Below are 23,693 nucleotides of genomic sequence, written 5' to 3' on the forward strand. Positions count from 1 at the left end.
CCGTCTGCTGCAGACCTTCCCCAAGGAGTGCTTGTACTAGTTGTTGCATATGGTTTGATATTTGATGGTGCTTCAGTATTAGGCAGCCTTCCGCCCTCCCATGTTCATCTGAAAAGATGTGGTCTCCCTGCAGTTGTTGTCCCCAGATGAGAGTTCCCTTGTGCTGCCTCAGTTGAATCTCCTTTACTTGACAGAGATGTGCCTGAGCAGCGGCCCTCACCAGCCCTATCCCAAATCATACTTATTTTGCATAGGAGATACCATGGTCATGAAGATTGTTCTCCCAGGGTGAGGTTCATTCATTGCATTCTGGGTATGCTGACCCCTGTGATTTTCCCAAATGTGGGAAACTCGACTGCATTATTTGTGGTAGTGGGGGACTGTGTTTGTGCTTTCCTCTGGTCAGCTCTGGTAAAAGTCAGATTTCTTTGTCTCAGATCTTCCTCTAGCCTTGTTCTTCTTTCGAGAGTTCCCTTGTGCTGCCTCAGTTGGATCTCTTTCACTTGACAGGGGGGTGCCCGAACAGCGACCCTCCCCAGCTCTAGCCCAACTCCTACTTACCTGCCAGGTGAGATACTATGATCATGAAGGTGCTTCTCCCAGGGCAAGGCTCACCCATTGCACTCTGGGTGTGCTGCCCCTGCGATTTCCCCAAATGTGGGAAACTTGACTGCATAATTTGTGTTTCCCCTGGTCGGCTCTCGTATAATTCAGATCTCTTTGTCTCAGGTCTCTCTCCAGCCTAGTTTGCTGTCTGTTTCCACTTCTCTTTTCTTCAACCGCTCCCATCTATACCCTTGTGCACTATCCTGACTTCTCCTCCCGTCTGCTTACTTTGTGCCTTCCAATGCACAATGCAAACTACAGGTAGTGCTGCAGGGCCCACACCCTTTTACTTGCCTTACAGAGCAGCTCTGGAGCTGTTACAGTGCCCAGCTGCTGCAAGAAATCAGCTTGAATGCTTCAGGGGATGGGGCATGGCCAACATGAGCCCCACACCAAAGGAGGGTGGAGGTGTTTAATGCGAACTAGGGGTCATCCAAGCACCGCAAAAGGCCGCCATGCCCTGCACGCCCCTTTTCTCTTTTCATATGCAGATGAGGGTTGAAGCCAACTTTGACCCACTGCTTGGATGACATCACCGTATGCAAATCCGTCTTCTGCAGAACTTCCCCCAGGAATGCTTGCACTAGTTGTTGCATTTGGTTTGTTGTTTGGGGGTGCTTCAGTATTAGGCAGCCTTCTGCCCTCCCATGTTCATCTGAAAATATGTGTTCTCCCTGCAGTTGTTGTCCCCAGATGAGAGTTCCCTTGTGCTGCCTCAGTTGAATCTCCTTTACTTGACAGAGATGTGCATGAGCAGCGGCCCTCCCCAGCCCTATTCCAAATCATACTTATTTTGCATAGGAGATACCATGGTCATGAAGATTGTTCTCCCAGGGTGAGGTTCATTCATTGCATTTTGGGTATGCTGACCCCTGTGATTTCCCCAAATGTGGGAAACTTGACTGCATTATTTGTGGTAGTGGGAGACTGTGTTTGTGCTTTCCTCTGGTCAGCTCTGGTAAAAGTCAGATTTCTTTGTCTCAGATTTTCCTCTAGCCTTGTTCTTCTTTCGAGAGTTCCATTGTGCTGCCTCAGTTGGATCTCCTTCACTTGACAGGGGGGTACCCGAGCAGCGACCCTCCCCAGCTCTAGCCCAACTCCTACTTACCTGCCAGGTGAGATACTATGATCATGAAGGTGCTTCTCCCAGGGCAAGGCTCACCCATTGCACTCTGGGTGTGCTGCCCCTGCGATTTCCCCAAATGTGGGGAACTTGACTGCATAATTTGTGTTTCCCCTGGTCGGCTCTCGTATAATTCAGATCTATTTGTCTCAGGTCTCTCTCCAGCCTAGTTTGCTGTCTGTTTCCACTTCTCTTTTCTTCAGCCGCTCCCTTCTATACCCTTGTGCACTATCCTGACTTCTCCTCCCGTCTGCTTACTTTGTGCCTTCCAATGCACAATGCAAACTACAGGTAGTGCTGCAGGGCCCACACCCTTTTACTTGCTTTACAGAGCAGCTCTGGAGCTGTTACAGTGCCCAGCTGCTGCAAGAAATCAGCTTGAATGCTTCAGGGGATGGGGCATGGCCAACATGAGCCCCACACCAAAGGAGGGGGGAGGTGTTTAATGCGAACTAGGGGTCATCCAAGCACTGCGAAAGGCCGCCATGCCCTGCATGCCCCTTTTCTCTTTTCATATGCAGATGAGGGTTCCAGTCAACTTTGGCCCACTGCTTGGATAACATCACCGTATGCAAATCCGTCTGCTGCAGACCTTCCCCCAGGAGTGCTTGTACTAGCTGTTGCATATGGTTTGATATTTGATGGTGCTTCAGTATTAGGCAGCCTTCCGCCCTCCCATGTTCATCTGAAAAGATGTGGTCTCCCTGCAGTTGTTGTCCCCAGATGAGAGTTCACTTGTGCTGCCTCAGTTGAATCTCCTTTACTTGACAGAGATGTGCCTGAGCAGCTGCCCTCACCAGCCCTATCCCAAATCATACTTATTTTGCATAGGAGATACCATGGTCATGAAGATTGTTCTCCCAGGGTGAGGTTCATTCATTGCATTCTGGGTATGCTGACCCCTGTGATTTTCCCAAATGTGGGAAACTCGACTGCATTATTTGTGGTAGTGGGGGACTGTGTTTGTGCTTTCCTCTGGTCAGCTCTGGTAAAAGTCAGATTTCTTTGTCTCAGATCTTCCTCTAGCCTTGTTCTTCTTTCGAGAGTTCCCTGGTGCTGCCTCAGTTGGATCTCCTTCACTTCACAGGGGGGAACCCGAGCAGCGACCCTCCCCAGCTCTAGCCCAACTCCTACTTACCTGCCAGGTGAGATACTATGATCATGAAGGTGCTTCTCCCAGGGCAAGGCTCAACCATTGCACTCTGGGTGTGCTGCTCCTGCGATTTCCCCAAATGTGGGAAACTTGACTGCATAATTTGTGTTTCCCCTCGTCGGCTCTCGTATAATTCAGATCTCTTTGTCTCAGGTCTCTCTCCAGCCTAGTTTGCTGTCTGTTTCCACTTCTCTTTTCTTCAGCCGCTCCCTTCTATACCCTTGTGCACTATCCTGACTTCTCCTCCCGTCTGCTTACTTTGTGCCTTCCAATGCACAATGCAAACTACAGGTAGTGCTGCAGGGCCCACACCCTTTTACTTGCCTTACAGAGCAGCTCTGGAGCTGTTACAGTGCCCAGCTGCTGCAAGAAATCAGCTTGAATGCTTCAGGGGCTGGGGCATAGCCAACATGAGCCCCACACCAAAGGAGGGTGGAGGTGTTTAATGCAAACTAGGGGTCAGCCAAGCGCCGCAAAAGGCCACCATGCCCTGCACGCCCCTTTTCTCTTTTCATATGCAGACGAGGGTTGAAGCCAACTTTGACCCACTGCTTGGATGACATCACCATATGCAAATCCATCTGCGGCAGGCCTTCCCCCAGGAATGCTTGCACTAGTTGTTGCATTTGGTTTGTTGTTTGGGGGTGCTTCAGTATTAGGCAGCCTTCTGCCCTCCCATGTTCATCTGAAAATATATGTTCTCCCTGCAGTTGTTGTCCCAAGATGAGAGTTCCCTTGTGCTGCCTCAGTTGAATCTCCTTTACTTGACAGAGATGTGCATGAGCAGCGGCCCTCCCCAGCCCTATTCCAAATCATACTTATTTTGCATAGGAGATACCATGGTCATGAAGATTTTTCTCCCAGGGTGAGGTTCATTCATTGCATTTTGGGTATGCTGACCCCTGTGATTTCCCCAAATGTGGGAAACTTGACTGCATTATTTGTGGTAGTGGGAGACTGTGTTTGTGCTTTCCTCTGGTCAGCTCTGGTAAAAGTCAGATTTCTTTGTCTCAGATTTTCCTTTAGCCTTGTTCTTTTTTCGAGAGTTCCCTTGTGCTGCCTCAGTTGGATCTCCTTCACTTTACAGGGGGGTACCCGAGCAGCGACCCTCCCCAGCTCTAGCCCAACTCCTACTTACCTGCCAGGTGAGATACTATGATCATGAAGGTGCTTCTCCCAGGGCAAGGCTCACCCATTGTACTCTGGGTGTGCTGCTCCTGCGATTTCCCCAAATGTGGGAAACTTGACTGCATAATTTGTGTTTCCCCTGGTCGGCTCTCGTATAATTCAGATCTCTTTGTCTCAGGTCTCTCTCCAGCCTAGTTTGCTGTCTGTTTCCACTTCTCTTTTCTTCAGCCGCTCCCTTTTATACCCTTGTGCACTATCCTGACTTCTCCTCCCGTCTGCTTACTTTGTGCCTTCCAATGCACAATGCAAACTACAGGTAGTGCTGCAGGGCCCACACCCTTTTACTTGCCTTACAGAGCAGCTCTGGAGCTGTTACAGTGCCCAGCTGCTGCAAGAAATCAGCTTGAATGCTTCAGGGGATGGGGCATGGCCAACATGAGCCCCACACCAAAGGAGGGTGGAGGTGTTTAATGCGAACTAGGGGTCATCCAAGCACCGCAAAAGGCCGCCATGCCCTGCACGCCCCTTTTCTCTTTTCATATGCAGATGAGGGTTGAAGCCAACTTTGACCCACTGCTTGGATGACATCACCGTATGCAAATCCGTCTTCTGCAGAACTTCCCCCAGGAATGCTTGCACTAGTTGTTGCATTTGGTTTGTTGTTTGGGGGTGCTTCAGTATTAGGCAGCCTTCTGCCCTCCCATGTTCATCTGAAAATATGTGTTCTCCCTGCAGTTGTTGTCCCCAGATGAGAGTTCCATTGTGCTGCCTCAGTTGAATCTCCTTTACTTGACAGAGATGTGCCTGAGCAGCGGCCCTCCCCAGCTCTATCCCAAATCATACTTATTTTGCATAGGAGATACCATGGTCATGAAGATTATTCTCCCAGGGTGAGGTTCATTCATTGCATTATGGGTATGCTGACCCCTGTGATTTCCCCAAATGTGGGAAACTCGACTGCTTTATTTGTGGTAGTGGGGGACTGTGTTTGTGTTTTCCTCTGGTCAGCTCTGGTAAAAGTCAGATTTCTTTGTTCAGATCTTCCTCTAGCCTTGTTCTTCTTTCGAGAGTTCCCTTGTGCTGCCTCAGTTGGATCTCCTTCACTTGACAGGGGGGTGCCCAAGCAGAGACCCTCCCCAGCTCTAGCCCAACTCCTACTTACCTGCCAGGTGAGATACTATGATCATGAAGGTGCTTCTCCCAGGGCAAGGCTCACCCATTGCACTCTGGGTGTGCTGCCCCTGCGATTTCCCCAAATGTGGGAAACTTGACTGCATAATTTGTGTTTCCCCTGGTCGGCTCTCGTGTAATTCAGATCTCTTTGTCTCAGGTCTCTCTCCAACCTAGTTTGCTGTCTGTTTCCACTTCTCTTTTCTTCAGCCGCTCCCTTCTATACCCTTGTGCACTATCCTGACTTCTCCTCCCGTCTGCTTACTTTGTGCCTTCCAATGCACAATGCAAACTACAGGTAGTGCTGCAGGGCCCACACCCTTTTACTTGCCTTACAGAGCAGCTCTGGAGATGTTACAGTGCCCAGCTGCTGCAAGAAATCAGCTTGAATGCTTCAGGGGATGGGGCATGGCCAACATGAGCCCCACACCAAAGGAGGGTGGAGGTGTTTAATGCGAACTAGGGGTCATCCAAGCACCGCAAAAGGCCGCCATGCCCTGCACGCTCCTTTTCTCTTTTCATATGCAGATGAGGGTTGAAGCCAACTTTGACCCACTGCTTGGATGACATCACCGTATGCAAATCCGTCTTCTGCAGAACTTCCCCCAGGAATGCTTGCACTAGTTGTTGCATTTGGTTTGTTGTTTGGGGGTGCTTCAGTATTAGGCAGCCTTCTGCCCTCCCATGTTCATCTGAAAATATGTGTTCTCCCTGCAGTTGTTGTCCCCAGATGAGAGTTCCCTTGTGCTGCCTCAGTTGAATCTCCTTTACTTGACAGAGATGTGCATGAGCAGCGGCCCTCCCCAGCCCTATTCCAAATCATACTTATTTTGCATAGGAGATACCATGGTCATGAAGATTGTTCTCCCAGGGTGAGGTTCATTCATTGCATTTTGGGTATGCTGACCCCTGTGATTTCCCCAAATGTGGGAAACTTGACTGCATTATTTGTGGTAGTGGGGGACTGTGTTTGTGCTTTCCTCTGGTCAGCTCTGGTAAAAGTCAGATTTCTTTGTCTCAGATTTTTCTCTAGCCTTGTTCTTCTTTCGAGAGTTCCCTTGTGCTGCCTCAGTTGGATCTCCTTCAGTTTACAGGGGGGTACCCGAGCAGCGATCCTCCCCAGCTCTAGCCCAACTCCTACTTACCTGCCAGGTGAGATACTATGATCATGAAGGTGCTTCTCCCAGGGCAAGGCTCACCCATTGCACTCTAGGTGTGCTGCTCCTGCGATTTCCCCAAATGTGGGAAACTTGACTGCATAATTTGTGTTTCCCCTGGTCGGCTCTCGTATAATTCAGATCTCTTTGTCTCAGGTCTCTCTCCAGCCTAGTTTGCTGTCTGTTTCCACTTCTCTTTTCTTGAGCCGCTCCCTTCTATGCCCTTGCGCACTATCCTGACTTCTCCTCCTGTCTGCTTACTTTGTGCCTTCCAACGCACAATGCGAACTACAGGTAGTGCTGCAGGGCCCACACCCTTTTACTTGCCTTACAGAGCAGCTCTGGAGCTGTTACAGTGCCCAGCTGCTGCAAGAAATCAGCTTGAATGCTTCAGGGGCTGGGGCATAGCCAACATGAGCCCCACACCAAAGGAGGGTGGAGGTGTTTAATGCAAACTAGGGGTCAGCCAAGTGCCGCAAAAGGCCACCATGCCCTGCACGCCCCTTTTCTCTTTTCATATGCAGACGAGGGTTGAAGCCAACTTTGACCCACTGCTTGGATGACATCACCATATGCAAATCCATCTGCGGCAGGCCTTCCCCCAGGAATGCTTGCACTAGTTGTTGCATTTGGTTTGTTGTTTGGGGGTGCTTCAGTATTAGGCAGCTTTCTGCCCTCCCATGTTCATCTGAAAATACATGTTCTCCCTGCAGTTGTTGTCCCCAGATGAGAGTTCCCTTGTGCTGCCTCAGTTGAATCTCCTTTACTTGACAGAGATGTGCATGAGCAGCGGCCCTCCCCAGCCCTATTCCAAATCATACTTATTTTGCATAGGAGATACCATGGTCATGAAGATTTTTCTCCCAGGGTGAGGTTCATTCATTGCATTTTGGGTATGCTGACCCCTGTGATTTCCCCAAATGTGGGAAACTCAACTGCATTATTTGTGGTAGTGGGGGACTGTGTTTGTGCTTTCCTCTGGTCAGCTCTAGTAAAAGTCAGATTTCTTTGTCTCACATTTTCCTCTAGCCTTGTTCTTCTTTCGAGAGTTCCCTTGTGCTGCCTTTGTTGGATCTCCTTCACTTTACAGGGGGGTACCCGAGCAGCGACCCTCCCCAGCTCTAGCCCAACTCCTACTTACCTGCCAGGTGAGATACTATGATCATTAAGGTGCTTCTCCCAGGGCAAGGCTCACCCATTGTACTCTGGGTGTGCTGCTCCTGCGATTTCCCCAAATGTGGGAAACTTGACTGCATAATTTGTGTTTCCCCTCGTCGGCTCTCGTATAATTCAGATCTCTTTGTCTCAGGTCTCTCTCCAGCCTAGTTTGCTGTCTGTTTCCACTTCTCTTTTCTTCAGCCGCTCCCTTCTATACCCTTGTGCACTATCCTGACTTCTCCACCCGTCTGCTTACTTTGTGCCTTCCAATGCACAATGCAAACTACAGGTAGTGCTGCAGGGCCCACACCCTTTTACTTGCCTTACAGAGCAGCTCTGGAGCTGTTACAGTGCCCAGCTGCTGCAAGAAATCAGCTTGAATGCTTCAGGGGCTGGGGCATAGCCAACATCAGCCCCACACCGAAGGAGGGTGGAGGTGTTTAATGCAAACTAGGGGTCAGTCAAGCGCCGCAAAAGGCCACCATGCCCTGCACGCCCCTTTTCTGTTTTCATATGCAGATGAGGGTTGAAGCCAACTTTGACCCACTGCTTGGATGACATCACCATATGCAAATCCATCTGCGGCAGGCCTTCCCCCAGGAATGCTTGCACTAGTTGTTGCATTTGGTTTGTTGTTTGGGGGTGCTTCAGTATTAGGCAGCCTTCTGCTGCACCCTGCTTTGGTGTGGGGCTCATGTTGGCCATGCCCCATCCCCTGAAGCTTTCAAGCAGATTTCTTGCAGCAGCTGGGCACTGTAACAGCTCAAGAGCTGCTCTGTAAGGCAAGTAAAAGGGTGTGGGCCCTGCAGCACTACCTGTAGTTTGCATTGTGCATTGGAAGGCACAAAGTAAGCAGACGGGAGGAGAAGTCAGGATAGTGCACAAGGGTATAGAAGGGAGCGGCTGAAGAAAAGAGAAGTGGAAACAGACAGCAAACTAGGCTGGAGAGAGATCTGAGACAAAGAGATCTGAATTATACGATAGCCGACCAGGGGAAACACAAATTATGCAGTCAAGTTTCCCACATTTGGGGAAATCGCAGGGGCAGCACACCCAGAGTGCAATGGGTGAGCCTTGCCCTGGGAGAAGCACCTTCATGATCATAGTATCTCACCTGGCAGGTAAGTATGAGTTGGGCTAGAGCTGGGGAGGGTCGCTGCTCGGGCACCCCCCTGTTAAGTGAAGGAGATCCAACTGAGGCAGCACAAGGGAACTCTCAAAAGAAGAACAAGGCTAGAGGAAGATCTGAAACAAAGAAATCTGACTTTTACCAGAGCTGACCAGAAGAAAACACAAACACAGTCCCCCACTACCACAAATAAAGCAGTCGAGGTGAGGTTCATTCATTGCATTTTGGGTATGCTGACCCCTGTGATTTCCCCAAATGTGGGAAACTCGACTGCTTTATTTGTGGTAGTGGGGGACTGTGTTTGTGTTTTCTTCTGGTCAGCTCTGGTAAAAGTCAGATTTCTTTGTTTCAGATCTTCCTCTAGCCTTGTTCTTCTTTTGAGAGTTCCCTTGTGCTGCCTCAGTTGGATCTCCTTCACTTAACAGGGGGGTGCCCGAGCAGCGACCCTCCCCAGCTCTAGCCCAACTCCTACTTACCTGCCAGGTGAGATACTATGATCATGAAGGTGCTTCTCCCAGGGCAAGGCTCACCCATTGCACTCTGGGTGTGCAGCCCCTGCGATTTCCCCAAATGTGGGAAACTTGACTGCATAATTTGTGTTTCCCCTGGTCGGCTCTCGTATAATTCAGATCTCTTTGTCTCAGATCTCTCTCCAGCCTAGTTTGCTGTCTGTTTCCACTTCTCTTTTCTTCAGCCGCTCCCTTCTATACCCTTGTGCACTATCCTGACTTCTCCTCCCGTCTGCTTACTTTGTGCCTTCCAATGCACAATGCAAACTACAGGTAGTGCTGCAGGGCCCACACCCTTTTACTTGCCTTACAGAGCAGCTCTGGAGCTGTTACAGTGCCCAGCTGCTGCAAGAAATCTGCTTGAATGCTTCAGGGGATGGGACATGGCCAACATGAGCCCCACACCAAAGGAGGGTGGAGCAGAAGGCTGACTAATACTGAAGCACCCCCAAACAACAAACCAAATGCAACAACTAGTGCAAGCATTCCTGGGGGAAGGCCTGCCGCAGATGGATTTGCATATGGTGATGTCATCCAAGCAGTGGGTCAAAGTTGGCTTCAACCCTCGTCTGCATATGAAAACAGAAAAGGGGCGTGCAGGGCATGGTGGCCTTTTGCGGCGCTTGACCGACCCCTAGTTTGCATTAAACACCTCCACCCTCCTTCGGTGTGGGGCTCATGTTGGCTATGCCCCAGCCCCTGAAGCATTCAAGCTGATTTCTTGCAGCAGCTGGGCACTGTAACAGCTCCAGAGCTGCTCTGTAAGGCAAGTAAAAGGGTGTGGGCCCTGCAGCACTACCTGTAGTTTGCATTGTGCATTGGAAGGCACAAAGTAAGCAGACGGGAGGAGAAGTCAGGATAGTGCACAAGGGTATAGAAGGGAGCGGCTGAAGAAAAGAGAAGTGGAAACAGACAGCAAACTAGGCTGGAGAGAGACAAAGAGATCTGAATTATACGAGAGCCGACCAGGGGAAACACAAATTATGCAGTCAAGTTTCCCACATTTGGGGAAATTGCAGGAGCAGCACACCCAGAGTGCAATGGGTAAGCCTTGCCCTGGGAGAAGCACCTTCATGATCATAGTATCTCACCTGGCAGGTAAGTAGGAGTTGGGCTAGAGCTGGGGAGGGTCGCTGCTCGGGTACCCCCCTGTCAAGTGAAGGAGATCCAACTGAGGCAGCACAAGGGAACTCTCGAAAGAAGAACAAGGCAAGAGGAAAATCTGAGACAAAGAAATCTGACTTTTACCAGAGCTGACCAGAGGAAAGCACAAACACAGTCCCCCACTACCACAAATAATGCAGTTGAGTTTCCCACATTTGGGGAAATCACAGGGGTCAGCATACCCAAAATGCAATGAATGAACCTCACCCTGGGAGAACAATCTTCATGACCATGGTATCTCCTATGCAAAATAAGTATGATTTGGAATAGGGCTGGGGAGGGCCGCTGCTCTGGCACATCTCTGTCAAGTAAAGGAGATTCAACTGAGGCAGCACAAGGGAACTCTCATCTGGGGACAACAACTGCAGGGAGAACACATATTTTCAGATGAACATGGGAGGGCAGAAGGCTGCCTAATACTGAAGCACCCCCAAACAACAAACCAAATGCAACAACTAGTGCAAGCATTCCTGGGGGAAGTTCTGCAGAAGACGGATTTGCATACGGTGATGTCATACAAGCAGTGGGTCAAAGTTGGCTTCAACCCTCATCTGCATATGAAAAGAGAAAAGGGGCGTGCAGGGCATGGCGGCCTTTTGCGGTGCTTGGATGACCCCTAGTTCGCATTAAACACCTCCACCCTCCTTTGGTGTGGGGCTCATGTTGGCCATGCCCCATCCCCTGAAGCATTCAAGCAGATTTCTTGCAGCAGCTGGGCACTGTAACAGCTCCAGAGCTGCTCTGTAAGGCAAGTAAAAGGGTGTGGGCCCTGCAGCACTACCTGTAGTTTGCATTGTGCATTGGAAGGCACAAAGTAAGCAGACGGGAGGAGAAGTCAGGATAGTGCACAAGGGTATAGAAGGGAGCGGCTGAAGAAAAGAGAAGTGGAAACAGACAGCAAACTAGGCTGGAGAGAGACCTGAGACAAAGAGATCTGAATTATACGAGAGCCGACCAGGGGAAACACAAATTATGCAGTCAAGTTTCCCACATTTGGGGAAATCGCAGGGGCAGCACACCCAGAGTGCAATGGGTGAGCCTTGCCCTGGGAGAAGCACCTTCATGATCATAGTATCTCACCTGGCAGGTAAGTAGGAGTTGGGCTAGAGCTGGGGAGGGTCTCTGCTCGGGCACCCCCCTGTCAAGTGAAGGAGATCCAACTGAGGCAGCACAAGGGAACTCTCAAAAGAAGAACAAGGCTCTGAAACAAAGAAATCTGACTTTTACCAGAGCTGACCAGAGGAAAACACAAACACAGTCCCCCACTACCACAAATAAAGCAGTCGAGTTTCCCACATTTGGGGAAATCACAGGGGTCAGCATACCCAGAATGCAATGAATGAACCTCACCCTGGGAGAATAATCTTCATGACCATGGTATCTCCTATGCAAAATAAGTATGATTTGGGATAGAGCTGGGGAGGGCCGCTGCTCAGGCACATCTCTGTCAAGTTAAGGAGATTCAACTGAGGCAGCACAAGGGAACTCTCATCTAGGGACAACAACTGCAGGGAGAACACATATTTTCAGATGAACATGGGAGGGCAGACGGCTGCCTAATACTGAAGCACCCCCAAACAACAAACCAAATGCAACAACTAGTGCAAGCATTCCTGGGGGAAGGCCTGCCGCAGATGGATTTGCATATGGTGATGTCATCCAAGCAGTGGGTCAAAGTTGGCTTCAACCCTCGTCTGCATATGAAAACAGAAAAGGGGCGTGCAGGGCATGGTGGCCTTTTGCTGCGCTTGTCTGACCCCTAGTTTGCATTAAACACCTCCACCCTTCTTCGGTGTGGGGCTCATGTTGGCTATGCCCCAGCCCCTGAAGCATTCAAGCTGATTTCTTGCAGCAGCTTGGCACTGCAACAGCTCCAGAGCTGCTCTGTAAGGCAAGTAAAAGGGTGTGGGCCCTGCAGCACTACCTGTAGTTTGCATTGTGCATTGGAAGGCACAAAGTAAGCAGACGGGAGGAGAAGTCAGGATAGTGCACAAGGGTATAGAAGGGAGCGGCTGAAGAAAAGAGAAGTGGAAACAGACAGCAAACTAGGCTGGAGAGAGACCTGAGACAAAGAGATCTGAATTATACGAGAGCCGACCAGGGGAAACACAAATTATGCAGTCAAGTTTCCCACATTTGGGGAAATCGCAGGAGCAGCACACCCAGAGTACAATGGGTGAGCCTTGCCCTGGGAGAAGCACCTTCATGATCATAGTATCTCACCTGGCAGGTAAGTAGGAGTTGGGCTAGAGCTGGGGAGGGTCGCTGCTCGGGTACCCCCCTGTAAAGTGAAGGAGATCCAACTGAGGCAGCACAAGGGAACTCTCGAAAGAAGAACAAGGCTAAAGGAAAATCTGAGACAAAGAAATCTGACTTTTACCAGAGCTGACCAGAGGAAAGCACAAACACAGTCTCCCACTACCACAAATAATGCAGTCAAGTTTCCCACATTTGGGGAAATCACAGGGGTCAGCATACCCAAAATGCAATGAATGAACCTCACCCTGGGAGAAAAATCTTCATGACCATGGTATCTCCTATGCAAAATAAGTATGATTTGGAATAGGGCTGGGGAGGGCCGCTGCTCATGCACATCTCTGTCAAGTAAAGGAGATTCAACTGAGGCAGCACAAGGGAACTCTCATCTTGGGACAACAACTGCAGGGAGAACATATATTTTCAGATGAACATGGGAGGGCAGAAGGCTGCCTAATACTGAAGCACCCCCAAACAACAAACCAAATGCAACAACTAGTGCAAGCATTCCTGGGGGAAGGCCTGCCGCAGATGGATTTGCATATGGTGATGTCATCCAAGCAGTGGGTCAAAGTTGGCTTCAACCCTCGTCTGCATATGAAAAGAGAAAAGGGGCGTGCAGGGCATGGTGGCCTTTTGCGGCGCTTGGCTGACCCCTAGTTTGCATTAAACACCTCCACCCTCCTTTGGTGTGGGGCTCATGTTGGCTATGCCCCAGCCCCTGAAGCATTCAAGCTGATTTCTTGCAGCAGCTGGGCACTGTAACAGCTCCAGAGCTGCTCTGTAAGGCAAGTAAAAGGGTCTGGGCCCTGCAGCACTACCTGTAGATCGCATTGTGCGTTGGAAGGCACAAAGTAAGCAGACAGGAGGAGAAGTCAGGATAGTGCGCAAGGGCATAGAAGGGAGCGGCTCAAGAAAAGAGAAGTGGAAACAGACAGCAAACTAGGCTGGAGAGAGACCTGAGACAAAGAGATCTGAATTATACGAGAGCCGACCAGGGGAAACACAAATTATGCAGTCAAGTTTCCCACATTTGGGGAAATCGCAGGGGCAGCACACCCAGAGTGCAATGGGTGAGCCTTGCCCTGGGAGAAGCACCTTCATGATCATAGTATCTCACCTGGCAGGTAAGTAGGAGTTGGGCTAGAGCTGGGGAGGGTCGCTGTTCGGGCACCCCCCTGTCAAGTGAAAGAGATCCAACTGAGGCAGCACAAGGGAACTCTCGAAAGAAGAACAAGGCTAGAGGAAGATCTGAGACAAAGAAATCTGACTTTTTCCAGAGCTGACCAGAGGAAAGCACAAACACAGTCCCCCACTACCACAAATAATGCAGTCGAGTTTCCCACATTTGGGGAAATCACAGGGGTCAGCATACCCAGAATGCAATGAATGAACCTCACCTTGGGAGAACAATCTTCATGACCATGGTATCGCCTATGCAAAATAAGTATGATTTGGGATAGGGCTGGGGAGGGCCGCTGCTCAGGCACATCTCTGTCAAGTAAAGGAGATTCAACTGAGGCAGCACAAGGGAACTCTCATCTGGGGACAACAACTGCAGGGAGAACACATATTTTCAGATGAACATGTGAGGGCAGAAGGCTGCCTAATACTGAAGCACCCCCAAACAACAAACCAAATGCAACAACTAGTGCAAGCATTCCTGGGGGAAGGCCTGCAGCAGATGGATTTGCATATGGTGATGTCATCCAAGCAGTGGGTCAAAGTTGGCTTCAACCCTCGTCTGCATATGAAAAGAGAAAAGGGGCGTGCAGGGCATGGCGGCCTTTTGCAGCGCTTGGATGACCCCTAGTTCGCATTACACACCTCCACCCTCCTTCGGTGTGGGGCTCATGTTGGCTATGCCCCAGCCCCTGAAGCATTCAAGCTGATTTCTTGCAGCAGCTGGGCACTGTAACTGCTCCAGAGCTACTCTGTAAGGCAAGTAAAAGGGTGTGGGCCCTGCAGCACTACCTGTAGTTCGCATTGTGCGTTGGAAGGCACGAAGTAAGCAGACGGGAGAAGTCAGGATAGTGCGCAAGGGCATAGAAGGGAGCGGCTCAAGAAAAGAGAAGTGGAAACAGACAGCAAACTAGGCTGGAGAGAGACCTGAGACAAAGAGATCTGAATTATACGAGAGCCGACGAGGGGAAACACAAATTATGCAGTCACGTTTCCCACATTTGGGGAAATCGCAGGAGCAGCACACCCAGAGTGCAATGGTTGAGCCTTGCCCTGGGAGAAGCACCTTCATGATCATAGTATCTCACCTGGCAGGTAAGTAGGAGTTGGGCTAGAGCTGGGGAGGGTCGCTGCTCGGGTTCCCCCCTGTGAAGTGAAGGAGATCCAACTGAGGCAGCACCAGGGAACTCTCGAAAGAAGAACAAGGCTAGAGGAAGATCTGAGACAAAGAAATCTGACTTTTACCAGAGCTGACCAGAGGAAAGCACAAACACAGTCTCCCACTACCACAAATAATGCAGTCAAGTTTCCCACATTTGGGGAAATCACAGGGGTCAGCATACCCAAAATGCAATGAATGAACCTCACCCTGGGAGAAAAATCTTCATGACCATGGTATCTCCTATGCAAAATAAGTATGATTTGGAATAGGGCTGGGGAGGGCCGCTGCTCATGCACATCTCTGTCAAGTAAAGGAGATTTAACTGAGGCAGCACAAGGGAACTCTCATCTGGGGACAACAACTGCAGGGAGAACACATATTTTCAGATGAACATGGGAGGGCAGAAGGCTGCCTAATACTGAAGCACCCCCAAACAACAAACCAAATGCAACAACTAGTGCAAGCATTCCTGGGGGAAGTTCTGCAGAAGACGGATTTGCATACGGTGATGTCATCCAAGCAGTGGGTCAAAGTTGGCTTCAACCCTCATCTGCATATGAAAAGAGAAAAGGGGCGTGCAGGGCATGGCGGCCTTTTGCGGTGCTTGGATGACCCCTAGTTCGCATTAAACACCTCCACCCTCCTTTGGTGTGGGGCTCATGTTGGCCATGCCCCATCCCCTGGAGCATTCAAGCTGATTTCTTGCAGCAGCTGGGCACTGTAACAGCTCCAGAGCTGCTCTGTAAGGCAAGTAAAAGGGTGTGGGCCCTGCAGCACTACCTGTAGTTTGCATTGTGCATTGGAAGGCACAAAGTAAGCAGACGGGAGGAGAAGTCAGGATAGTGCACAAGGGTATAGAAGGGAGCGGCTGAAGAAAAGAGAAGTGGAAACAGACAGCAAACTAGGCTGGAGAGAGACCTGAGACAAAGAGATCTGAATTATACGAGAGCCGACCAAGGGAAACACAAATTATGCAGTCAAGTTTCCCACATTTGGGGAAATCGCAGGGGCAGCACACCCAGAGTGCAATGGGTGAGCCTTGCCCTGGGAGAAGCACCTTCATGATCATAGTATCTCACCTGGCAGGTAAGTAGGAGTTGGGCTAGAGCTGGGGAGGGTCGCTGTTCGGGCACCCCCCTGTCAAGTGAAAGAGATCCAACTGAGGCAGCACAAGGGAACTCTCGAAAGAAGAACAAGGCTAGAGGAAGATCTGAGACAAAGAAATCTGACTTTTTCCAGAGCTGGCCAGAGGAAAGCACAAACACAGTCCCCCACTACCACAAATAATGCAGTCGAGTTTCCCACATTTGGGGAAATCACAGGGGTCAGCATACCCAGAATGCAATGAATGAACCTCACCCTGGGAGAACAATCTTCATGACCATGGTATCGCCTATGCAAAATAAGTATGATTTGGGATAGGGCTGGGGAGGGCCGCTGCTCAGGCACATCTCTGTCAAGTAAAGGAGATTCAACTGAGGCAGCACAAGGGAACTCTCATCTGGGGACAACAACTGCAGGGAGAACACATATTTTCAGATGAACATGTGAGGGCAGAAGGCTGCCTAATACTGAAGCACCCCCAAACAACAAACCAAATGCAACAACTAGTGCAAGCATTCCTGGGGGAAGGCCTGCAGCAGATGGATTTGCATATGGTGATGTCATCCAAGCAGTGGGTCAAAGTTGGCTTCAACCCTCGTCTGCATATGAAAAGAGAAAAGGGGCGTGCAGGGCATGGCGGCCTTTTGCAGCGCTTGGATGACCCCTAGTTTGCATTACACACCTCCTCCCTCCTTCTGTGTGGTGCTCATGTTGGCTATGCCCCAGCCCCTGAAGCATTAAAGCTGATTTCTTGCAGCAGCTGGGCACTGTAACTGCTCCAGAGCTACTCTGTAAGGCAAGTAAAAGGGTGTGGGCCCTGCAGCACTACCTGTAGTTCGCATTGTGCGTTGGAAGGCACGAAGTAAGCAGACGGGAGAAGTCAGGATAGTGCGCAAGGGCATAGAAGGGAGCGGCTCAAGAAAAGAGAAGTGGAAACAGACAGCAAACTAGGCTGGAGAGAGACCTGAGACAAAGAGATCTGAATTATACGAGAGCCGACGAGGGGAAACACAAATTATGCAGTCAAGTTTCCCACATTTGGGGAAATCGCAGGAGCAGCACACCCAGAGTGCAATGGTTGAGCCTTGCCCTGGGAGAAGCACCTTCATGATCATAGTATCTCACCTGGCAGGTAAGTAGGAGTTGGGCTAGAGCTGGGGAGGGTCGCTGCTCGGGTTCCCCCCTGTGAAGTGAAGGAGATCCAACTGAAGCAGCACCAGGGAACTCTCGAAAGAAGAACAAGGCTAGAGGAAGATCTGAGACAAAGAAATCTGACTTTTACCAGAGCTGACCAGAGGAAAGCACAAACACAGTCCCCCACTACCACAAATAATGCAGTCGAGTTTCCCACATTTGGGAAAATCACAGGGGTCAGCATACCCAGAATGCAATGAATGAACCTAACCCTGGGAGAACAATCTTCATGACCATGGTATCTCCTATGCAAAATAAGTATGATTTGGGATAGGGCTGGTGAGGGCCGCTGCTCAGGCACATCTCTGTCAAGTAAAGGAGATTCAACTGAGGCAGCACAAGGGAACTCTCATCTGGGGACAACAACTGCAGGGAGACCACATCTTTTCAGATGAACATGGGAGGGCGGAAGGCTGCCTAATACTGAAGCACCATCAAATATCAAACCATGGCCCTCATTCCGAGTTGATCGCTCGCAAGGCGATTTTAGCAGAGTTACACACGCTAAGCCGCCGCCTACTGGGAGTGAATCTTAGCTTCTTAAAATTGCGACCGATGTATTCGCAATATTGCGATTACAAACTACTTAGCAGTTTCAGAGTAGCTTCAGACTTACTCTGCATCTGCGATCAGTTCAGTGCTTGTCGTTCCTGGTTTGACGTCACAAACACTCCCAGAGTTCGCCCAGACACTCCCCCGTTTCTCCGGCCACTCCTGCGTTTTTTCCGGAAACTGTAGCGTTTTTTCCCACACGCCCATAAAACGGCCTGTTTCCGCCCAGTAACACCCATTTCCTGTCAATCACATTACGATCGCCGGAGCGAAGAAAAAGCCGTGAGTAAAAATACTTTCTTCATTGTAAAATTACTTGGCGCAGTCGCAGTGCGAATATTGCGCATGCGTACTAAGCAGAATTTCACTGCGATGCGATGAAATTTACAGAGCGAACGACTCGGAATGAGGGCCCATATGCAACAACTAGTACAAGCACTCCTGGGGGAAGGTCTGCAGCAGACGGATTTGCATACGGTGATGTAAATCCAAGCAGTGGGCCAAAGTTGACTGGAACCCTCATCTGCATATGAAAAGAGAAAAGGGGCATGCAGGGCATGGCGGCCTTTTGCAGTGCTTGGATGACCCCTAGTTCGCATTAAACACCCCCACCCTCCTTTGGTGTGGGGCTCATGTTGGCCATGCCCCATCCCCTGATGCATTCAAGCTGATTTCTTGCAGCAGCTGGGCACTGTAACAGCTCCAGAGCTGTTCTGTAAGGCAAGTAAAAGTGTGTGGGCCCTGCAGCACCACCTGTTGTTCGCATTGTGCGTTGGAAGGCACAAATTAAGCAGACGGGAGGAGAAGTCAGGATAGTGCGCAAGGGCATTCTTTTCTCTTAGTCCGGGGGCAAGGCTTCAAAATGGGGTCTGCAACGGAGGAGACACAGGGGGCGTGGTCACAGCAGCTTTTCTCTACAGTCTGCACCAGCAGGAGCCTACACCATTTTTTATGATCACGCTGAACTGCAGTGCGACTGCAATTACAGCATGGTCAAGAAGGGAGGCGTCATGCTGGGTGGCCATGCCCTGTCACTGTGCAGGAGCCAGCACCGCTCACACACTAGTCCCCGGGTGCAGCCCCCAACCCCCGGGACACCCGGAGCAACAAAATGTAGATTCAGGCCACCAGGCCACGCCCCTACCTATGAAACCATGCCTCCTTTTTACCATTGCGCTGTTTATCTGCGCGCACTGCATTACAATCTCCCTCGCCACCTCTCTGGGTGTCACCAGTGATAGTGACACCTCTGCCATGCTTGTAGCAGCTGGTCCTAAGATCTACGCCTCAAGCCCTGAGTGTTTGCCCTTGTGACTTGTTGATCATCATAGCGAAGCAGATGCTTACAGAAAACTGCAGGGGCTTAGATTGAAAATAAAAACAATTGATGGGTATAAGGTAGAGAGGAGTGGGTTCGGTTCTCCGAGAACCGAATTCCCCACGAACTCCACGTGGTTTACATTGGTCCGAGGCAGGCTCGGTTGTTCCTGCCTGACTCGGAAAACCTGAACAAGGGAAAATGTCATCATCCCGCTGTCAGATTCTCGTGAGATTCGGATTCCATATAAAGAGCTGCGCGTTGCTGCCATTTTTACTCGTGCATTGAAGAGAGAGCGGAGAGGACGTGGCTATGTTCTCTCAGTGGAAATCTCAATATCAGTGCTCAGTATCAGTGGTTACTTATTGCTGCTCAGTAATACTAGTAGTGTGTCTCTCCTGCTCAGTGTCAGTTCTCAGTAGTATCCTCATCAGTGCTCAGTATCACTGCTCATTGTCTTGTGCTGCATTGTGGTGCTCAGCATACTACAGTACATTACTAATAGTCCAGTGCTGCATCTTGCTGCTCAGTGTCAGTTCTAGTATCCTCATCAGTGCTCACTATCACTGCTCATTGCATTGTGGTGTTCTGTATACTACAGTAACATAGTAATATAGTATATATAGAGGAGCGGGTTCGGTTCTCCGAGAACCGAATTCCCGACGAACTCCACGTGGTTTACACTGGTCCGAGGCAGGCTCGGTTGTTCCTGCCTGACTCGGAAAACCTGAACAAGGGAAAATGTCATCATCCCGCTGTCGGATTCTCGCGAGATTCGGATTCCATATAAAGAGCTGCGCGTTGCCGCCATTTTTACTCGTGCATTGAAGAGAGAGCGGAGAGGACGTGGCTATGTTCTCTCAGTGGAAATCTCAATATCAGTGCTCAGTATCAGTGGTTACTTATTGCTGCTCAGTAATACTAGTAGTGTGTCTCTCCTGCTCAGTGTCAGTTCTCAGTAGTATCCTCATCAGTGCTCAGTATCACTGCTCATTGTCTTGTGCTGCATTGTGGTGCTCAGCATACTACAGTACATTACTAATAGTCCAGTGCTGCATCTTGCTGCTCAGTGTCAGTTCTAGTATCCTCATCAGTGCTCACTATCACTGCTCATTACATTGTGGTGTTCTGTATACTACAGTAACATAGTAATATAGTAACATATGGTAACATAGTTTTTGAGGTTGAATAGAGGCAAATTGCCCATCGTGTTCAACCTGTTTTAAGTTGTGATGATTCTACATACTTGCTGAATAATGTTTTATGACTAGTTAGCTACTATAACTCATGTTACCCCCGGATTAACCATGTTGATATTTTAAGTATTATAACCTTGGATAGCTTTTTCATTCAGAAATGTATCCATTCCTTTTTTAAATCCAATTACAGAGTCCGCCATTACCACCTTCCCTGGCAGGGAATTCCACATCCTGATTGCCCTAACAGTGAAGATCATAGTATCTCACCTGGCAGGTAAGTAGGAGTTGGGCTAGAGCTGTGGAGGATTGCTGCTCGGGCACCCCCTGTCAAGTGAAGGAGATCCAACTGAGGCAGCACAAGGGAACTCTCGAAAGAAGAACAAGGCTAGAGGAAGATCTGAGACAAAGAAATCTGACTTTTACCAGAGCTGACCAGAGGAAAGCACAAACACAGTCCCCCACTACCACAAATAATGCAGTCGAGTTTCCCACATTTGGGGAAATCACAGGGGTCAGCATACCCAGAGTGCAATGAATGAACCTCACCCTGGGAGAACAATCTTCATGACCATGGTATCTCCTATGCAAAATAAGTATGATTTGGGATAGGGCTGGGGAGGGCCGCTGCTCAGGCACATCTCTGTCAAGTAAAGGAGATTCAACTGAGGCAGCACAAGGGAACTCTCATCTGGGGACAACAACTGCAGGGAGAACACATATTTTCAGATGAACATGGGAGGGCAGAAGGCTGCCTAATACTGAAGCACCCCCAAACAACAAACCAAATGCAACTACTAGTGCAAGCATTCCTGGGGGAAGGCCTGCAGCAGACGGATTTGCATATGGTGATGTCATCCAAGCAGTGGGTCAAAGTTGGCTTCAACCCTCGTCTGCATATGAAAATAAAAAAGGGGTGTGCAGGGCATGGCTGCCTTTTGCGGCGCTTGGATGACCCCTAGTTCGCATTAAACACCTCCACCCTCCTTCGGTGTGGGGCTCATGTTGGCTATGCCCCAGCCCCTGAAGCATTCAAGCTGATTTCTTGCAGCAGCTGGGCACTGTAACAGCTCCAGAGCTGCTCTGTAAAGCAAGTAAAAGGGTGTGGGCCCTGCAGCACTACCTGTAGTTTGCATTGTGCGTTGGAAGGCACAAAGTAAGCAGACGGGGAAGTCAGGATAGTGCACAAGGGCATAGAAGGGAGCGGCTGAAGAAAAGAGAAGTGGAAACAGACAGCAAACTAGGCTGGAGAGAGACCTGAGACAAAGAGATCTGAATTATACGAGAGCCGACCAGGGGAAACACAAATTATGCAGTCAAGTTTCCCACATTTGGGGAAATCGCAGGGGCAGCACACCCAGAGTGCAATGGGTGAGCCTTGCCCTGGGAGAAGCACCTTCATGATCATAGTATCTCACCTGGCAGGTAAGTAGGAGTTGGGCTAGAGCTGGGGAGGGTCTCTGCTCGGGCACCCCCCTGTCAAGTGAAGGAGATCCAACTGAGGCAGCACAAGGGAACTCTCAAAAGAAGAACAAGGCTCTGAAACAAAGAAATCTGACTTTTACCAGAGCTGACCAGAGGAAAACACAAACACAGTCCCCCACTACCACAAATAAAGCAGTCGAGTTTCCCACATTTGGGGAAATCACAGGGGTCAGCATACCCAGAATGCAATGAATGAACCTCACCCTGGGAGAATAATCTTCATGACCATGGTATCTCCTATGCAAAATAAGTATGATTTGGGATAGAGCTGGGGAGGGCCGCTGCTCAGGCACATCTCTGTCAAGTTAAGGAGATTCAACTGAGGCAGCACAAGGGAACTCTCATCTAGGGACAACAACTGCAGGGAGAACACATATTTTCAGATGAACATGGGAGGGCAGAAGGCTGCCTAATACTGAAGCACCCCCAAACAACAAACCAAATGCAACAACTAGTGCAAGCATTCCTGGGGGAAGGCCTGCCGCAGATGGATTTGCATATGGTGATGTCATCCAAGCAGTGGGTCAAAGTTGGCTTCAACCCTCGTCTGCATATGAAAACAGAAAAGGGGCGTGCAGGGCATGGTGGCCTTTTGCTGCGCTTGTCTGACCCCTAGTTTGCATTAAACACCTCCACCCTCCTTCGGTGTGGGGCTCATGTTGGCTATGCCCCAGCCCCTGAAGCATTCAAGCTGATTTCTTGCAGCAGCTTGGCACTGCAACAGCTCCAGAGCTGCTCTGTAAGGCAAGTAAAAGGGTGTGGGCCCTGCAGCACTACCTGTAGTTTGCATTGTGCATTGGAAGGCACAAAGTAAGCAGACGGGAGGAGAAGTCAGGATAGTGCACAAGGGTATAGAAGGGAGCGGCTGAAGAAAAGAGAAGTGGAAACAGACAGCAAACTTGGCTGGAGAGAGACCTGAGACAAAGAGATCTGAATTATACGAGAGCCGACCAGGGGAAACACAAATTATGCAGTCAAGTTTCCCACATTTGGGGAAATCGCAGGAGCAGCACACCCAGAGTACAATGGGTGAGCCTTGCCCTGGGAGAAGCACCTTCATGATCATAGTATCTCACCTGGCAGGTAAGTAGGAGTTGGGCTAGAGCTGGGGAGGGTCGCTGCTCGGGCACCCCCCTGTAAAGTGAAGGAGATCCAACTGAGGCAGCACAAGGGAACTCTCGAAAGAAGAACAAGGCTAAAGGAAAATCTGAGACAAAGAAATCTGACTTTTACCAGAGCTGACCAGAGGAAAGCACAAACACAGTCTCCCACTACCACAAATAATGCAGTCAAGTTTCCCACATTTGGGGAAATCACAGGGGTCAGCATACCCAAAATGCAATGAATGAACCTCACCCTGGGAGAAAAATCTTCATGACCATGGCATCTCCTATGCAAAATAAGTATGATTTGGAATAGGGCTGGGGAGGGCCGCTGCTCATGCACATCTCTGTCAAGTAAAGGAGATTCAACTGAGGCAGCACAAGGGAACTCTCATCTTGGGACAACAACTGCAGGGAGAACATATATTTTCAGATGAACATGGGAGGGCAGAAGGCTGCCTAATACTGAAGCACCCCCAAACAACAAACCAAATGCAACAACTAGTGCAAGCATTCCTGGGGGAAGGCCTGCCGCAGATGGATTTGCATATGGTGATGTCATCCAAGCAGTGGGTCAAAGTTGGCTTCAACCCTCGTCTGCATATGAAAAGAGAAAAGGGGCGTGCAGGGCATGGTGGCCTTTTGCGGCGCTTGGCTGACCCCTAGTTTGCATTAAACACCTCCACCCTCCTTTGGTGTGGGGCTCATGTTGGCTATGCCCCAGCCCCTGAAGCATTCAAGCTGATTTCTTGCAGCAGCTGGGCACTGTAACAGCTCCAGAGCTGCTCTGTAAGGCAAGTAAAAGGGTCTGGGCCCTGCAGCACTACCTGTAGATCGCATTGTG

General features: G+C 49.9%; 31 non-coding genes and 4 pseudogenes across 31 annotated transcripts; 15 read left to right on the plus strand and 20 right to left on the minus strand.

The window, feature by feature from the left end:
* Positions 1–237: 237 nt before the first annotated feature.
* LOC135023212 (U1 spliceosomal RNA) lies at positions 238–401 on the plus strand. The gene has a single exon (XR_010220215.1). It is a non-coding gene; the product is annotated as a U1 spliceosomal RNA (small nuclear RNA).
* Positions 402–553: 152 nt separating this feature from the next.
* LOC135023149 (U1 spliceosomal RNA) lies at positions 554–716 on the plus strand. The gene has a single exon (XR_010220154.1). It is a non-coding gene; the product is annotated as a U1 spliceosomal RNA (small nuclear RNA).
* Positions 717–1,390: 674 nt separating this feature from the next.
* On the plus strand, positions 1,391–1,554 carry LOC135023055 (U1 spliceosomal RNA). The gene has a single exon (XR_010220064.1). It is a non-coding gene; the product is annotated as a U1 spliceosomal RNA (small nuclear RNA).
* Positions 1,555–1,706: 152 nt separating this feature from the next.
* Positions 1,707–1,869, plus strand: LOC135023194 (U1 spliceosomal RNA). Its single transcript, XR_010220198.1, has one exon. It is a non-coding gene; the product is annotated as a U1 spliceosomal RNA (small nuclear RNA).
* Positions 1,870–2,543: 674 nt separating this feature from the next.
* LOC135023225 (U1 spliceosomal RNA) lies at positions 2,544–2,707 on the plus strand. The gene has a single exon (XR_010220227.1). It is a non-coding gene; the product is annotated as a U1 spliceosomal RNA (small nuclear RNA).
* A 152-nt stretch (positions 2,708–2,859) lies between these two features.
* LOC135023286 (U1 spliceosomal RNA) lies at positions 2,860–2,995 on the plus strand (annotated as a pseudogene).
* A 701-nt stretch (positions 2,996–3,696) lies between these two features.
* On the plus strand, positions 3,697–3,860 carry LOC135023087 (U1 spliceosomal RNA). The gene has a single exon (XR_010220096.1). It is a non-coding gene; the product is annotated as a U1 spliceosomal RNA (small nuclear RNA).
* Positions 3,861–4,012: 152 nt separating this feature from the next.
* LOC135023211 (U1 spliceosomal RNA) lies at positions 4,013–4,175 on the plus strand. Its single transcript, XR_010220214.1, has one exon. It is a non-coding gene; the product is annotated as a U1 spliceosomal RNA (small nuclear RNA).
* A 674-nt stretch (positions 4,176–4,849) lies between these two features.
* LOC135023077 (U1 spliceosomal RNA) lies at positions 4,850–5,013 on the plus strand. Its single transcript, XR_010220086.1, has one exon. It is a non-coding gene; the product is annotated as a U1 spliceosomal RNA (small nuclear RNA).
* Positions 5,014–5,164: 151 nt separating this feature from the next.
* LOC135023137 (U1 spliceosomal RNA) lies at positions 5,165–5,327 on the plus strand. The gene has a single exon (XR_010220143.1). It is a non-coding gene; the product is annotated as a U1 spliceosomal RNA (small nuclear RNA).
* Positions 5,328–6,001: 674 nt separating this feature from the next.
* LOC135023015 (U1 spliceosomal RNA) lies at positions 6,002–6,165 on the plus strand. Its single transcript, XR_010220024.1, has one exon. It is a non-coding gene; the product is annotated as a U1 spliceosomal RNA (small nuclear RNA).
* A 152-nt stretch (positions 6,166–6,317) lies between these two features.
* On the plus strand, positions 6,318–6,480 carry LOC135023319 (U1 spliceosomal RNA). Its single transcript, XR_010220295.1, has one exon. It is a non-coding gene; the product is annotated as a U1 spliceosomal RNA (small nuclear RNA).
* Positions 6,481–7,154: 674 nt separating this feature from the next.
* LOC135023406 (U1 spliceosomal RNA) lies at positions 7,155–7,318 on the plus strand. The gene has a single exon (XR_010220360.1). It is a non-coding gene; the product is annotated as a U1 spliceosomal RNA (small nuclear RNA).
* A 152-nt stretch (positions 7,319–7,470) lies between these two features.
* On the plus strand, positions 7,471–7,606 carry LOC135023306 (U1 spliceosomal RNA; annotated as a pseudogene).
* Positions 7,607–8,461: 855 nt separating this feature from the next.
* On the minus strand, positions 8,462–8,624 carry LOC135023140 (U1 spliceosomal RNA). The gene has a single exon (XR_010220146.1). It is a non-coding gene; the product is annotated as a U1 spliceosomal RNA (small nuclear RNA).
* Positions 8,625–9,092: 468 nt separating this feature from the next.
* On the plus strand, positions 9,093–9,255 carry LOC135023207 (U1 spliceosomal RNA). Its single transcript, XR_010220210.1, has one exon. It is a non-coding gene; the product is annotated as a U1 spliceosomal RNA (small nuclear RNA).
* An 821-nt stretch (positions 9,256–10,076) lies between these two features.
* LOC135023193 (U1 spliceosomal RNA) lies at positions 10,077–10,239 on the minus strand. Its single transcript, XR_010220197.1, has one exon. It is a non-coding gene; the product is annotated as a U1 spliceosomal RNA (small nuclear RNA).
* Positions 10,240–10,391: 152 nt separating this feature from the next.
* On the minus strand, positions 10,392–10,555 carry LOC135023042 (U1 spliceosomal RNA). The gene has a single exon (XR_010220050.1). It is a non-coding gene; the product is annotated as a U1 spliceosomal RNA (small nuclear RNA).
* A 674-nt stretch (positions 10,556–11,229) lies between these two features.
* Positions 11,230–11,392, minus strand: LOC135023150 (U1 spliceosomal RNA). Its single transcript, XR_010220155.1, has one exon. It is a non-coding gene; the product is annotated as a U1 spliceosomal RNA (small nuclear RNA).
* Positions 11,393–11,534: 142 nt separating this feature from the next.
* Positions 11,535–11,698, minus strand: LOC135023067 (U1 spliceosomal RNA). Its single transcript, XR_010220076.1, has one exon. It is a non-coding gene; the product is annotated as a U1 spliceosomal RNA (small nuclear RNA).
* Positions 11,699–12,372: 674 nt separating this feature from the next.
* On the minus strand, positions 12,373–12,535 carry LOC135023213 (U1 spliceosomal RNA). Its single transcript, XR_010220216.1, has one exon. It is a non-coding gene; the product is annotated as a U1 spliceosomal RNA (small nuclear RNA).
* Positions 12,536–12,687: 152 nt separating this feature from the next.
* On the minus strand, positions 12,688–12,851 carry LOC135023089 (U1 spliceosomal RNA). Its single transcript, XR_010220097.1, has one exon. It is a non-coding gene; the product is annotated as a U1 spliceosomal RNA (small nuclear RNA).
* Positions 12,852–13,525: 674 nt separating this feature from the next.
* LOC135023151 (U1 spliceosomal RNA) lies at positions 13,526–13,688 on the minus strand. The gene has a single exon (XR_010220156.1). It is a non-coding gene; the product is annotated as a U1 spliceosomal RNA (small nuclear RNA).
* A 152-nt stretch (positions 13,689–13,840) lies between these two features.
* LOC135023080 (U1 spliceosomal RNA) lies at positions 13,841–14,004 on the minus strand. Its single transcript, XR_010220089.1, has one exon. It is a non-coding gene; the product is annotated as a U1 spliceosomal RNA (small nuclear RNA).
* Positions 14,005–14,702: 698 nt separating this feature from the next.
* Positions 14,703–14,838, minus strand: LOC135023335 (U1 spliceosomal RNA; annotated as a pseudogene).
* Positions 14,839–14,990: 152 nt separating this feature from the next.
* Positions 14,991–15,154, minus strand: LOC135023090 (U1 spliceosomal RNA). Its single transcript, XR_010220098.1, has one exon. It is a non-coding gene; the product is annotated as a U1 spliceosomal RNA (small nuclear RNA).
* Positions 15,155–15,828: 674 nt separating this feature from the next.
* On the minus strand, positions 15,829–15,991 carry LOC135023195 (U1 spliceosomal RNA). Its single transcript, XR_010220199.1, has one exon. It is a non-coding gene; the product is annotated as a U1 spliceosomal RNA (small nuclear RNA).
* A 152-nt stretch (positions 15,992–16,143) lies between these two features.
* On the minus strand, positions 16,144–16,307 carry LOC135023035 (U1 spliceosomal RNA). Its single transcript, XR_010220043.1, has one exon. It is a non-coding gene; the product is annotated as a U1 spliceosomal RNA (small nuclear RNA).
* Positions 16,308–17,005: 698 nt separating this feature from the next.
* LOC135023287 (U1 spliceosomal RNA) lies at positions 17,006–17,141 on the minus strand (annotated as a pseudogene).
* Positions 17,142–17,293: 152 nt separating this feature from the next.
* LOC135023027 (U1 spliceosomal RNA) lies at positions 17,294–17,457 on the minus strand. Its single transcript, XR_010220036.1, has one exon. It is a non-coding gene; the product is annotated as a U1 spliceosomal RNA (small nuclear RNA).
* A 3,240-nt stretch (positions 17,458–20,697) lies between these two features.
* Positions 20,698–20,861, minus strand: LOC135023105 (U1 spliceosomal RNA). The gene has a single exon (XR_010220112.1). It is a non-coding gene; the product is annotated as a U1 spliceosomal RNA (small nuclear RNA).
* A 670-nt stretch (positions 20,862–21,531) lies between these two features.
* LOC135023152 (U1 spliceosomal RNA) lies at positions 21,532–21,694 on the minus strand. The gene has a single exon (XR_010220157.1). It is a non-coding gene; the product is annotated as a U1 spliceosomal RNA (small nuclear RNA).
* Positions 21,695–21,836: 142 nt separating this feature from the next.
* On the minus strand, positions 21,837–22,000 carry LOC135023068 (U1 spliceosomal RNA). Its single transcript, XR_010220077.1, has one exon. It is a non-coding gene; the product is annotated as a U1 spliceosomal RNA (small nuclear RNA).
* Positions 22,001–22,674: 674 nt separating this feature from the next.
* LOC135023214 (U1 spliceosomal RNA) lies at positions 22,675–22,837 on the minus strand. Its single transcript, XR_010220217.1, has one exon. It is a non-coding gene; the product is annotated as a U1 spliceosomal RNA (small nuclear RNA).
* Positions 22,838–22,989: 152 nt separating this feature from the next.
* Positions 22,990–23,153, minus strand: LOC135023121 (U1 spliceosomal RNA). The gene has a single exon (XR_010220128.1). It is a non-coding gene; the product is annotated as a U1 spliceosomal RNA (small nuclear RNA).
* Positions 23,154–23,693: the final 540 nt, after the last annotated feature.

Source organism: Pseudophryne corroboree, unplaced genomic scaffold, assembly GCF_028390025.1.
Source record: "Pseudophryne corroboree isolate aPseCor3 unplaced genomic scaffold, aPseCor3.hap2 scaffold_396, whole genome shotgun sequence".
Lineage (NCBI taxonomy): Eukaryota > Metazoa > Chordata > Amphibia > Anura > Myobatrachidae > Pseudophryne > Pseudophryne corroboree.